General features: G+C 42.6%; 1 protein-coding gene across 1 annotated transcript in view; it reads right to left on the reverse strand.

Moving 5' to 3' along the window:
* The window catches only part of LOC134394429 (thiol S-methyltransferase TMT1A-like), a 161,993-nt gene extending 149,709 nt beyond the window's left edge, over positions 1-12,284 (reverse strand). Inside the window, exon 1 of the mRNA XM_063119885.1 lies at positions 12,280-12,284. The gene's annotated coding sequence lies outside the window, so the exon portion shown is untranslated. The remainder of the gene's footprint in view (positions 1-12,279) is intronic.
* Positions 12,285-12,554: the final 270 nt, after the last annotated feature.

The raw sequence follows: 12,554 nt of genomic DNA on the forward strand, positions 1-12,554 counted from the left end.
ATATAAAGGTTTTATTGACTTCAGCTTCATTCTGTTTCATTATTACTGTTGGATCCTGGATTGGATCTGGTTTTTCTTTTTCCACTATTTTTCCAATTACCTGGAGACCTGAAGAAAATGAGGAGTCAGCAGAACATGCAATTCCCTCAAATGTCAAGGTGTCAGCTGGACAGTTATTGAATTGAACACCACAGGAGTTAACAGAGGCCGGATCAGAGTTAGAAACGCAGCCAGAACAGAAAGAGGAGGCGGCATTTATCCCCCCTCGCTCTCAGAGAGCAAATAAAGGAGTCCCGCCAAAGCGGTTTGCCTCTGAAGCCTTTAATATAAGCTTTGAGCCAAATTCTTATGCAGATGTACAAAGATTCGGTTCTTTAGAAAGGCAGAAATGGCTAGAAGCCATGGAAAGTGAGTTGAAAAGCCTAAAAGACAATGAAGTTTTTCAAGAAACAGTTTTGCCTCCAGGGCAGAAGTCTGTAATGTGTCGATGGGTTTTTAAGCGCAAACAGTTAGAGACAGGGGAAGAAAAATTCAAAGCCCGACTTGTCGCAAGGGGTTTTAATTAAGTTAAGGAGGTAGACTATACCTCAACTGTAAAAGCAGAAACTTTAAGATTATTTTTAACTATTGCAGCAAAAGAAAAGTTAAAAATTAGGCAATATGATTTCCAAACTGCATACCTCAACGCCCCAATTCAGGAAAAAATATACATGAGAAAACCTGAAGGTTTTGAGTCAGATGACAACAAAGTTTGGTTCCTGAAGAAAGCAATTTATGGCCTTAGACAGAGTGCCAGGTGTTGGAATTCTGTCCAAAACACCACTTTGGTAAGTGAGATGGGATTTGAAAGGAGCTGTGTCTGTACAGAAAGGGGAGTGGTCAGAATTATAAAGCTCTCATCGTTTCTGTTGATGATGTTTTGATTGCTTGTCCTAGTGATGCAGAGGTCCAGAAAGTTGCAAATCAGCTTGGAAGCAGGTATAATTTGAAATCCTTAGGTCCAGTGAAGAATTACCTAGGAGTAGAAGTTAAACTAGCAGAAGACGGAGGTTTTTTGCTCAGTCAGAAGCAAAAAATTCTAAAGCTGCTAGAGGATTTTGGAATGCAGGATTGCAAAGGGGTCAAAAGCCCCATGGAATTGGATATCCAGAAAAACCTGCAAGGAGAAAGTTTCAGTGATCCAAGCCTGTATCACTCTGTGGTGGGTATGTTATTGTATTTGGTAAGCTGGTCAAGGCCAGATCTGTCTGCTGCGGTTGCTATCTTAAGCAGGGGGGGATCCGCACGTCACTCCCAGAGCGCTTCTATGGGACCCCAGTGCACCCCGAAAACGATAGTCTGACTTCCCGGTAAAAGAAACGAGGAAGAGCCGTCCATGCCGCTGCCGCAGAGAGCTCTCCGCCGGTGAGGAGAGCTCGGCAAAAGAGCTCTCCTCTCGGCAAAAGCTCGGTGAAGAGAGCCCGCCTTCTTTTGCCGAGCTCTCCTCGTCAGCGGAGAGCTCTCCTCCTCCTCCTCGTCTTCGGCGGCATGGACGGCTCTTCCTCGTTTCTTTTACAGGGAAGTCAGACTATCGTTTTCGGGGTGCACTGGGGTCCCATAGAAGCGCTCTGGGAGCGACGTGCGGATCCCCCCCTGGTTCATTGCCAAGCCAACAGTGCCTGCTTGGCATGCAACCAAGAGAGTGTTAAGTACCTCAAAGGCACCTTAAATTACAGTTTGAAGTTATCTGCTGAGCCAGATAAAAAGCTCTTGAGTTATGTGGATTCGGATTGGGCAGGCTGTATAGAAGTCCGGAAGTTGGGAAAAGGACTAATCTCTTAGAAGTCCAGAAAGCAGGCTTTTGTCTCCAGATCTTCCTGCGAAGCAGAGTATGGGGCACTGTCAGAGTTGTGTGGAGAAATCACTTGGCTAATGCAATTAATAAAGGATTTCAAAATCCAAATTGAAACGCCAATCACAGTGTTCTGTGACTCCCAGGCATGTATTGCGTTGGCAAACGCAGACATGTTCAAGTCAAAATCCAAACACATTGCTATTAAGTACCAAAATGTGAAAGAACACATAAGTAGTGGAACTCTGAAGTTGTGTTATTGTGCGTCACAAGAAAACTTTGCTGACATATTCACAAAACCTTTAGGAGCTACAAAACACAGGGAGATTTGTGAAACACTAGGTTTCAGGCAGGATGAAATGTAAACGTCTGTACAAGTGTTGTGTTGTAAAAACTGTTGCGTAAAAATCAAAATAACGGGTGTTGGATCTTGAGGAAAATGAGGAGTCAGCAGAACGCGCAATTCCCTTAAATGTCAAGGTCTCAGCTGGACAGTTATTGAATTATTGTATGGAAGCATTTTCATCAATTAATCAATTAGTGATTGCATGTTTCATGTTTCTTATTCTTCATCTTACCCCATCTTGATGTATGCTGATGTGTATTGATCGTCTGTGAGTATTTGTATATATGCTGCCATAACTAAATTATTTCAACTGTCAGTAAAGGGTTTGCTTTTAACTTACAAAGAATCCTTTGCCTCATCGAGTCTTTGCTGCGTCCTAAACTGAGAGCCGCTGCTACTTCTGCTCAACTCTGGTTCAGAGTGTGATTTCCCAACAATTACGTATATTGGTTTTGGTATTTTCTTGTTTTGGTTTGCTATGCCTATTGGTTTTATATTTTTTAGGAATTATTATTATTTTTGCTCTGAACCACCTTGACAACTAAAGAATGAATGAAGGGATGCATACATTATATTTGCCCAGGAATGAATTGAAACAGCAACTACAGTTGCTTTAATTTGCTTAAGAGCCCACTTCACATGCATATGGAAGAGGGATCCTTCCCATTTAACATAAAAAATAATTTAATTATTGTGGCTGATTTTCCATTTTAATTCTGTGTTCTCCTAAACTCTTAAGTTACTTTGAAGCTGTTGCTTTTATTTCAGCTGGGCTGAATATCACACCCTTCCCTTCCACAGGACCGTTTGTCCCCTGCAGAAGGGGGGAAATGCCCTTAACTTGGGAGGGCAGGAGGGAATTAAATCAAATAACTTTCTGCAGTGCTTCCCATATAACTTTAGACACCATACTATTTCATTATCAAAACACGTGTTGGTTTAAGACCAGGGTTAAGGCTACCTCATGTTGCTCGAGTTTTGCTAGAGAAATCCTGGAAGGTGACCTCTTCCTGTTTGTTACTTCCCTCAGTAGCTGCAGGATGGGTTACTACCTCTGTTCTAGTCTGGACTAGAGTGTTACCTGTACCTTTAAGATACAGGTAGATAAAGACTAAACTAACACACCTGTCTGCAGAACTGGCCACCATTGAATCTGTTCAATAGAGTTGCTTGGGATTGAGGGTTGAGCTCCTTAATTAACATTTGGCTGTTAATTTTATCATGTTTCTGAAACTTTGTATTTGTTTTGCAGCCAAACTTCCTGGGGTGGGGAATTAATAAGATTCTGGGACAGAAAGATTACTTAAGGTGTTTCAACTTTCCCTTACTCCCACCACATTGCTTGTGAATTGCAGCGAGTCCTAACAGAAAAGTCTCTGAGCCTTATCTGTTGCTATTTGCCAATAACTTTGTCTTATGTATGTTTTTTGGTTTTCACAGATTACGTTGCTTTTCTGAAGAAGCCCAAACATGGCAAAACAGGACTGAAATGGGTGCATGTTATACTTTGCCTATCTTGTAGAAAACCTGTGTTCAATGCACGCTCTCATGTTCTCTCTGTCGCCCAGCTGTTAAACCTCATTGCTTTTTGCACTTTATTTATGTCTTCATTTCATACTGAGTGTCTAGCATGTTTTGTGTAGACTCGTTCAATTTACTATTTTCTGTTTAATTGCATCATTCCTATGTTATGGTTTGTCACGCATTATAATATTGTTTGTAGAGTTGTGTGCTCTTTAGCATTTATTTTTAATTGCAAATTCAACTGGTGCCCCCCTTTTATTGGACTGATGATTGGTTCTCAAGCCAGAAACGGGTGGGGGAGGAGGACACTGGAAACTCTGTGCTCCCTCCGTGGCGTGAGGATTACCAAGCGCAACCCTGCAGGAGGAAAACTGCGGGCTTTAGGGGCAACATGGTGTCAATGTGGTGCCGTCAAAGCAGCCCTCTTTTCTAGGAAGGAACTTTATTAGTAGTCTCTCCCAGGCAAGCTTTTTCATGTTACTGGGGCGGGGTTGGAAATGACCATGTGGGAGAAGCTCCTCTGCTCTTCTGACTTAAGGCCAGAAGAACAGTTCTTAAAATCTCAATCCTATGAGCTCTTACCTGGAAGTAAGACCTAGTAGGACTTACCTGGGAGGAATAGGCGTAGGACTGCACTGTTAAGTCCACTTCCTGGACATGGATTCTGCTGGTCAAATCATAGCAACGACCACCAAACGTTCATGGAGAAAGCTATCTACGCCCAATGCTGCCCTGTGCTATCCTCAGAAAAGTGGTAAGATGCTATTTTTTTTTATTTTTTTATTTTGGATCCGTCAGTGTTTCTTCCTGTGTGACCTCAGGCTTAGGGATGGGAGAATGAGCTTTGCCCAAAGAATGTGCTCATGTTCCCATTTGGGGGTGTGAATGGGGCACATTCTGATGTTTAGCAAACTGAAATGAAATTCTCATACGTCCCTTCTGTTGCTTTAAGGGCAGAGTTCAGCAAAGCCAAACGCCTCCAAGATTTTCACTTCTTGTCGGATAACTCTCTGTCATCCTGCTTAGATGCCCTGTTCTTTTCTAAGAACAAATTCAGTAGGGTGATGTGTTTTAGAAGGCCATCATCGGTGACTGAAATGTAAGATTTAAAAATGAGTGAGCAGCAGCCCTTGGGTCAGTGGTAGGGCTAGAAGGGGATTTATTCTTGTTCCTTCAGTTTTTACATGAGGAGTTCATTGGGCACCCATGATTGATCACTTACATTAGTTTGTGTATCCTTTGCATGATGCTGTTGTCATCCTCCAGGACTTTTCCCGTGCTTTGCAACCATTATCGAGGAGGGTGGGGTGGGGTCCTAACAAGAAAGCCTGGTGTTATTTAGAAATATTGGAATGAGAGACTTGTGTAATTGTGCAATTCCGCTTTACCATAGTGGAATCTAGTGGTTGTATAATGAAATGTAGTAGAAAGGCAGAGGAAGAAACTACCTGGAAAAAATCATGTGTAAAGAAGCTGATCTTAGTATCACAAAGAAACCAGAATGCCCATTGTCTCTTGCAGTGACTTCTTTAATCACATACAAGACTTTGAACATGTAGCGGCTGGTTCATAGGCTGCTGCTCAAATCGGACTGCGATACTAGAGAAACGTTAGGGTTACAAAGGGGACGGTGTAAAAGCCGGAACGGAACGGAACAGGCCGGAACAGCCCCATTATATTAAAAAATCATACCAAAAACAGTGGCATGTGTTAGCAACACTTGAGAACAATATTTTAGGACTAAAACCATACCAATATTATATCACTATTAACCCCAGAACTCCCAAAATGACGTCCGGAACAGAATGGGATGGCCGGAACGGCCACTAGGAAACGAGCGATATCAACCAAACTCACCAGTCATGCATAACTAAATTTCAGGGATGCAATAAGCCCCAAAAGTTGCCCCGAAACCACGTTCAGATACCCGTTCCGGGCAAAAACGCATATTGCGCAAAATGGGCCGTAATGGCAGCTTCCCAATGAGGTAAGTGAACCAAACTCACCAGATGCACATGACAAGGTGGGATAAATATAGAAAGCTCCAAAAGTTGCCCCAAAACCACGTTCAGACACCCGTTCCAGGCAAAAACGCGTATTGCGCAAAACGGGCCCTAACAGCAGCTTCCCAACGAGGAAAGTAAACCAAACTCACCAGATGCACATAACTAGGTGGGACAAATATAGAAAGCTCCAAACGTTGCCCCAAAACCACGTTCAGATACCCGTTCCGGGCAAAAACGTGTACTGCGCAAAACCGGCCGTAACGGCAGCTTCCCAATGATATAAGTGAACCAAACTCACCAGATGCACATGACAAGGTGGGACAAATATAGAAAGCTCCAAAAGTTGCCCCAAAACCACGTTCAGATACCCGTTCCGGGCAAAAACGCGTATTGCGCAAAATGGGCCGTAACGGCAGCTTCCCAATGAGATAAGTGAACCAAACTCACCAGATGCACATGACAAGGTGGGACAAATATAGAAAGCTCCAAAAGTTGCCCCAAAACTACGTTCAGATACCCGTTCCAGGCAAAAACGCGTATTGTGCAAAATGGGCCGTAACGGCAGCTTCCCAATGAGGTAAGTGAACCAAACTCACCAGATGCACATGACAAGGTGGGACAAATATAGAAAGCTCCAAAAGTTGCCCCCAAACCACGTTCAGATACCCGTTCCGGGCAAAAACGCATATTGCGCAAAACGGGCCGTAACGGCAGCTTCCCAATGAGATAAGTGAACCAAACTCACCAGATGCACATGAGAAGGTGGGACAAATATAGAAAGCTCCAAAAGTTGCCCCAAAACCACGTTCAGATACCCGTTCCAGGCAAAAACGCGTATTGTGCAAAACGGGCCGTAACGGCAGCTTCCCAATGAGGTAAGTCAACCAAACTTTTTTGTATGTCTCTTTGCACATGTGCTATGCAGTGGCTCACCTGTCCCTTTCCCAGCAGACATGGTGCCTGTACGGCAGTGGATTGCAAATGAACTTCTCAAGCACAAATCACTTCTTCCACGGCCAAGTTTAATGCAGAGACAGCAGCAGAGAATAAAGAAGCAAATAAATCAGAGAGAAATTAAGCAATTCAATAGTCCTGTTTCTAGAAAACCACCGAAAGGAACATTTTCTACAATCCAGTTCTTGTCTTCAGCAATACAACAGTATTACACTTCATCTTGGTCTTTGTGCTTAATGGGTGATCAGTGCAAGAAACCAAAGGAGGACACCATGGTTCTGTGCGAGGGAGCATGTCAGGACTGGCACCATCATTCTTGCCTTGAGATAAATCAAGCTTCTCGTGGTATATTCAAATGTCCAAAGTGTTGTGAGAAATGAATAATCTACACTGTAGGCAAAAAATTATGTTAACAGGTGCTATATGTTAGCATTTACATTTACACACACACACACACACACACAGAGAGAGAGAGAGAGAGAGAGAGAGAGAGAGAGAGAGAGAGAGAGTATATAGATATTATGTACATTGTTTTTGTTCTTACTGTTTGTGGTTATTTTTCTTGTATTCATATTTTCATAAAGAATATGACTAAAGAAGCATATATGTTAATAAAGCTTCAGAACATCACAGCCAATGACAATGGGTTATACTGAATCAAACAAATGGTCAACCTAGCTCCCTCTTATTCACATGGGGCTAACCTATTCAAGACACCTAACATACAATTAAAAATTGTGTGATTGGCTTTTAAAAATAAATTCCATGTTTGGGGAGGGGAGGGGTACCTGTCAAGATTGTGGAATGTGGGCATTAACACTTTGTCTCCTGGTGTGATAAGGGTGACCAGATGACCCGGAAAACCCGGGAGACCTCTGGAAAAACGGAGATCTCCAGGGCAACCGGGACTGGCACCCAATTTCTTGGGGGAAAGGGCTGAAGGGGAAGGCCTCCATCAGCCCTGGAAGGGGTTGGGGGCCGTGTTTTTGGACTTCCTGGAATGCAGCCTCCAGTACTCCCATGGCAATCCTCAAAAGACCTGGGCTTTTTTGACAGAACATTTATATCCCACCCGCCACCCAGAAACGCATGGTGAACTACAATGGCCTTTCCCAATTTTGTAATAACCCTGTGGAATAAGTTAGGTTGAAAGATGTGAATAGCCACAGGTCATTGTAAGCTTCATGATGGAATGAGACAGCCCAACCCCAACAATGCCATCATAGACTGATATTTTAAGCACACTACCAAACCACATGACAACTATGGGCTTCTGTAGGAAACCATCTTTGCAGAACTTCACTCTGGATTCTGAGAAAGTTTATTAAATGTTCCAGTTAGTACAATGAAAGTAGTTTATTTGATTGCATTCACACACATAGAAGTTGCCTTTCGAGGCAATTTCCCGACAATAGATAGTGCCTCATTTTCCTCACCCATAATTTTCTTTTCCAGCTAATTTTGGGAATATGAACTATGGCCCGGAATGGGTAACAGAACCTGACTTTAATGGAAATTTCAGAGGTTATTATATCTGTCCCATCTAGTAATGTGCTTCTGGTGAGTTTGGTTGACTTACCTCATTGGGAAGCTGCCGTTACGGCTCGTTTTGGGCAATACAGACTTTTGCCCGGAACGGGTATCTGAACGTGGTTTTGGGGCAACTTTTGGAGCTTTTTACATCTGTCCCACCTAGTAATGCGCATCTGGTGAGTTTGGTTGACTTACCTCATTGGAAAGCTGCCGTTATTTTGCCCGGAACAGGTATCTGAACGTGGTTTCGGGGCAAGTTTTGGAGCTTTCTATATTTGTCCCACCTAGTTATGTGCATCCGGTGAGTTTGGTTGACTTTCCTCATTGGGAAGCTGCTGTTACGGCCTGTTTTGCGCAATACACGTTTTTGCCCGGAACGGGTATCTGAACGTGTTTTTGGGGCAACTTTTGGAGCTTTCTATATTTGTCCCACCTTCTCATGTGCATCTGGTGAGTTTGGTTCACTTATCTCATTGGGAAGCTGCCGTTACGGCCCGTTTTGCGCAATATGCGTTTTTGCCTGGAACGGGTATCTGAACGTGGTTTTGGGGCAACTTTTGGAGCTTTCTATATTTGTCCCACCTTGTCATGTGCATCTGGTGAGTTTGGTTCACTTACCTCATTGGGAAGCTGCTGTTACGGCCCGTTTTGCGCAATACGCGTTTTTGCCCGGAACGGGTATCTGAACGTGGTTTGGGGGCAACTTTTGGAGCTTTCTATATTTGCCCCACCTAGTAATGTGTGTCTGGTGAGTTTGGTTCAATTATCTCATTGGGAAGCTGCCGTTACGGCCCGTTTTGCACAATACACGTTTTTGCCCGGAACGGGTATCTGAACGTGGTTTCGGGGCAACTTTTGGAGCGTTCTATATTTGTCCCACCTTGTCATGTGCATCTGGTGAGTTTGGTTGACTTTCCTCATTGGGAAGCTGCTTTTACGGCCCATTTTGCGCAATACGCGTTTTTGCCTGGAACGGGTACCTGAACGTGGTTTTGGGGCAACTTTTGGAGCTTTCTATATTTGTCCCACCTTGTCATGTGCATCTGGTGAGTTTGGTTGACTTTCCTCATTGGGAAGCTGCTTTTACGGCCCATTTTGCGCAATACGCGTTTTTGCCTGGAACGGGTACCTGAACGTGGTTTTGGGGCAACTTTTGGAGCTTTCTATATTTGTCCCACCTTGTCATGTCCATCTGGTGAGTTTGGTTGACTTTCCTCATTGGGAAGCTGCTGTTACGGCCCGTTTTGTGCAATACACGTTTTTCCCCGGAACGGGTATCTGAACGTGGTTTTGGGGCAACTTTTGGAGCTTTCTGTATTTGTCCCACCTAGTTATGTGCATCTGGTGAGTTTGGTTCACTTATCTCATTGGGAAGCTGCCGTTATGGCCCATTTTGCGCAATACACATTTTTGCCCGGAACGGGTAACTGAACGTGGTTTTGGGGCAACTTTTGGAGCTTTCTGTATTTGTCCCACCTAGTTATGTGCATCTGGTGAGTTTGGTTCACTTATCTCATTGGGAAGCTGCCGTTACGGCCGATTTTGCGCAATATGCGTTTTTGCCCGGAACGGGTATCTGAACGTGGTTTCGGGGCAACTTTTGTGGCCTATTGCATCCCTGCCATTTAGTTATGCATGTCTGGTGAGTTTGGTTGATATCGCTCGTTCCCTAGTGGCCGTTCCGGCCATCCCATTCTGTTCCGGACGTCGTTTTGGGAGTTCTGGGGTTAATAGTGATATAATATTGGTATGGTTTTAGTCTTAAAATATTGTTCTCAAGTGTTGCTAACACATGCCACTGTTTTTGGTATGGTTTTTTAATATAATGGGGCTGTTCCGGCCTGTTCCGTTCCGGCTTTTACACTGTTCCAAGAAAAGACATGATTCTTAAGGAAAGGAAAAGGAGGAAGTGGGCTAGTTTGGATTTATTTAATGAGTATCAAAGTCTGGCTCTGAACTCAGTGGTTTGCATCTGTGCTGCTTGTCCACTAGTTTCTTTTGGAATGATTTTGTCCTATATATTCCCTTGATCTTCATCTTTCTAAGTACACTGGGGGAGCTATCCCACACTCTACAAGAAAGTATTGCCAAGCAGGGGACAATCAAAAGAAGGGCTGCAACATTTATGTGATTAATAGAATGACTCAATTAAAACCACTTTGGCATACTTTTTAAAAAGTGTCCCTGATTAGCAGAAGATGATGATGATGATGATGATGATGATGATGATGATGATTTAAAATAAGATAAAAGTGCAAGAATTTATAAAAACTGCAGATGGGACAAGTGGCATTTTAGAAGCGGCACCCTCTCTTGTGTGTGGAAACTGGGGGAATGCCTCTTCCAAGACGAGGTCCGCTGTGACATTATGCAGTGCCTAAAAACAAAGAAAATAATACTTTGTTCTTTAAAACGATGCATTCATAGATACAGAATTATGCAGATTTAATGGACTGATTGATCAACTAAAATAAGATTAATGGACTAAGATTAACTGAGTGATAGGCCTTGGTCAAAAGGACAACCTAGTCATGACTTTTATTCTAATTGCCTGAATTAATTAGTCACTACTGGAGAGGGGAACTAATACTTTATCTTTCCACGTCTAGTTAGAGATAGATTGGGTTGGATCCAGACTTAGAGTAGATCCATTGAAATCAATGGGATTTAAGTTACCCATGATTTATGTGTCCCATCTATTTCAATGAGCCTACTATAAGCATGACAGTCCATTTTCTTTTTAGGATATGCACTGTAATGCAGTGTGTGAAAGTTGGACTGAAAAACAAAACAAAACCCCCAATCCTCTAGCTATGAAGCTTACTGCGTAGATGAGTAAATCACTATCTCTCTTGGACTAGCTTAGCCTCCCCCAACCTGGTGCCTGAGATGATGGGAGTTATAGTCCAACACATCTGGAGGGCACCGGGGTAGGGGAAGCTTTATTGATTTATTTCATAGCCAAAGCTCTCTGGGCAGTTGACAAAAAATAAAACCATAAGGCATGGAAGCTTCAGGTTGGACTAGCGTATCTCACAGGTTCATTATGGCACTAAAATAATACTTGGGGTTCCTTGGGAAATGTTGCTTTGGGAAGATGGCATATGAATAAAATTAAAAGCTGAAATAATTTACAAAAATTAAATGGAATACATAGAACATTTCCAGACACCCCCCAACAAAATAGAAGCTGAAATCATAGCACCACCACCTCCACCATTTTTTGGAAGGTCATCTCAAACACCCAAGGTCTGGATCTTTCTGAATGTATTATCTGGAGAAGTAACATGTCAATACAAAGAAAGGGTTCCAATGAGTACTACAAAAATGATGATGGAGACTAGAAAGGAACTCTAGAGAGCAGAAGGTTGAGGTGGGATATGCTAAAGGTTTACACATATTTAAAAGGAAGTTGGGACTGGACAGGAGGGCAGGAAGGACAACAGTTATTCATCCAGTTCTCTGAAGATAGGACTAAAGCAATAATTTAAACTTTAGGGAGGGAGAATAAGATAACTCACTAGAAAGATCATAATTATGATAGCAGGTTTCTGAAGCAATAAGCTGTCCGGGGTGGGATGGGGGCAAGGTTGTGGAGTCTCCTTCCTTGGAGGTATTAAAAAAAGTTGGACAGAGGATGCATTATGGAAGAATATCCTGCATTGAAGGAGGGAACTGAACTAGTTAGTTCATATTAAACCACATTTGTATGTGATTTCTGTGCATATCTCAATAGCTATCATATGTATAAACTATATGCAATGTTTACATAACACTTTAATGTTTATCATGCAGTTTTAATAGTACATTAATTGGGCTAATACTCACTACCATAGACAATTCAAAACTTGTTTGTTTGTTTAAAAAAATATCTAAGAGTTTAGCTGAATACATTGGTTCCATTTGTTTCAATGGGCTTTACACATGCTTAAGAAGGTCTGGGTTCCACTACAGGTTCAACTTCGTGCCAAAGCAGAATCCTTTATATTCCTAAAAATCCCTGCAGGATTAGCCCATATCCATTTAATAGGGAATTGCAAGCAGATTGGTGTGAGAACCACAGTGCACTGTGAAGTACCTGGCAGATAAAGAATGGTCACAATAACCATAAATAAGGCAAGCAAGCAAGACGTGCAGTTTGGCACAGATAAGATGAAACATCTGCAGAATGACCCACTCGCCAGATAAAGAAAAAATTCTCCCCAAGCCATTCAACCCTAAGAAAATAAAGATGTGGCATGCAAGATTTAAAAAATTGGATGTTGCCTCCTGGAGTCACTTTATACCTTACAAAGTTCTGACACAGACAACAGTTCCTAGTTGGAATGTGTAAACTGATTATCATTCATCTTTTCTTTTT

Source organism: Elgaria multicarinata, chromosome 3 (assembly GCF_023053635.1).
Source record: "Elgaria multicarinata webbii isolate HBS135686 ecotype San Diego chromosome 3, rElgMul1.1.pri, whole genome shotgun sequence".
Classification (NCBI taxonomy): Eukaryota; Metazoa; Chordata; class Lepidosauria; order Squamata; family Anguidae; genus Elgaria; species Elgaria multicarinata.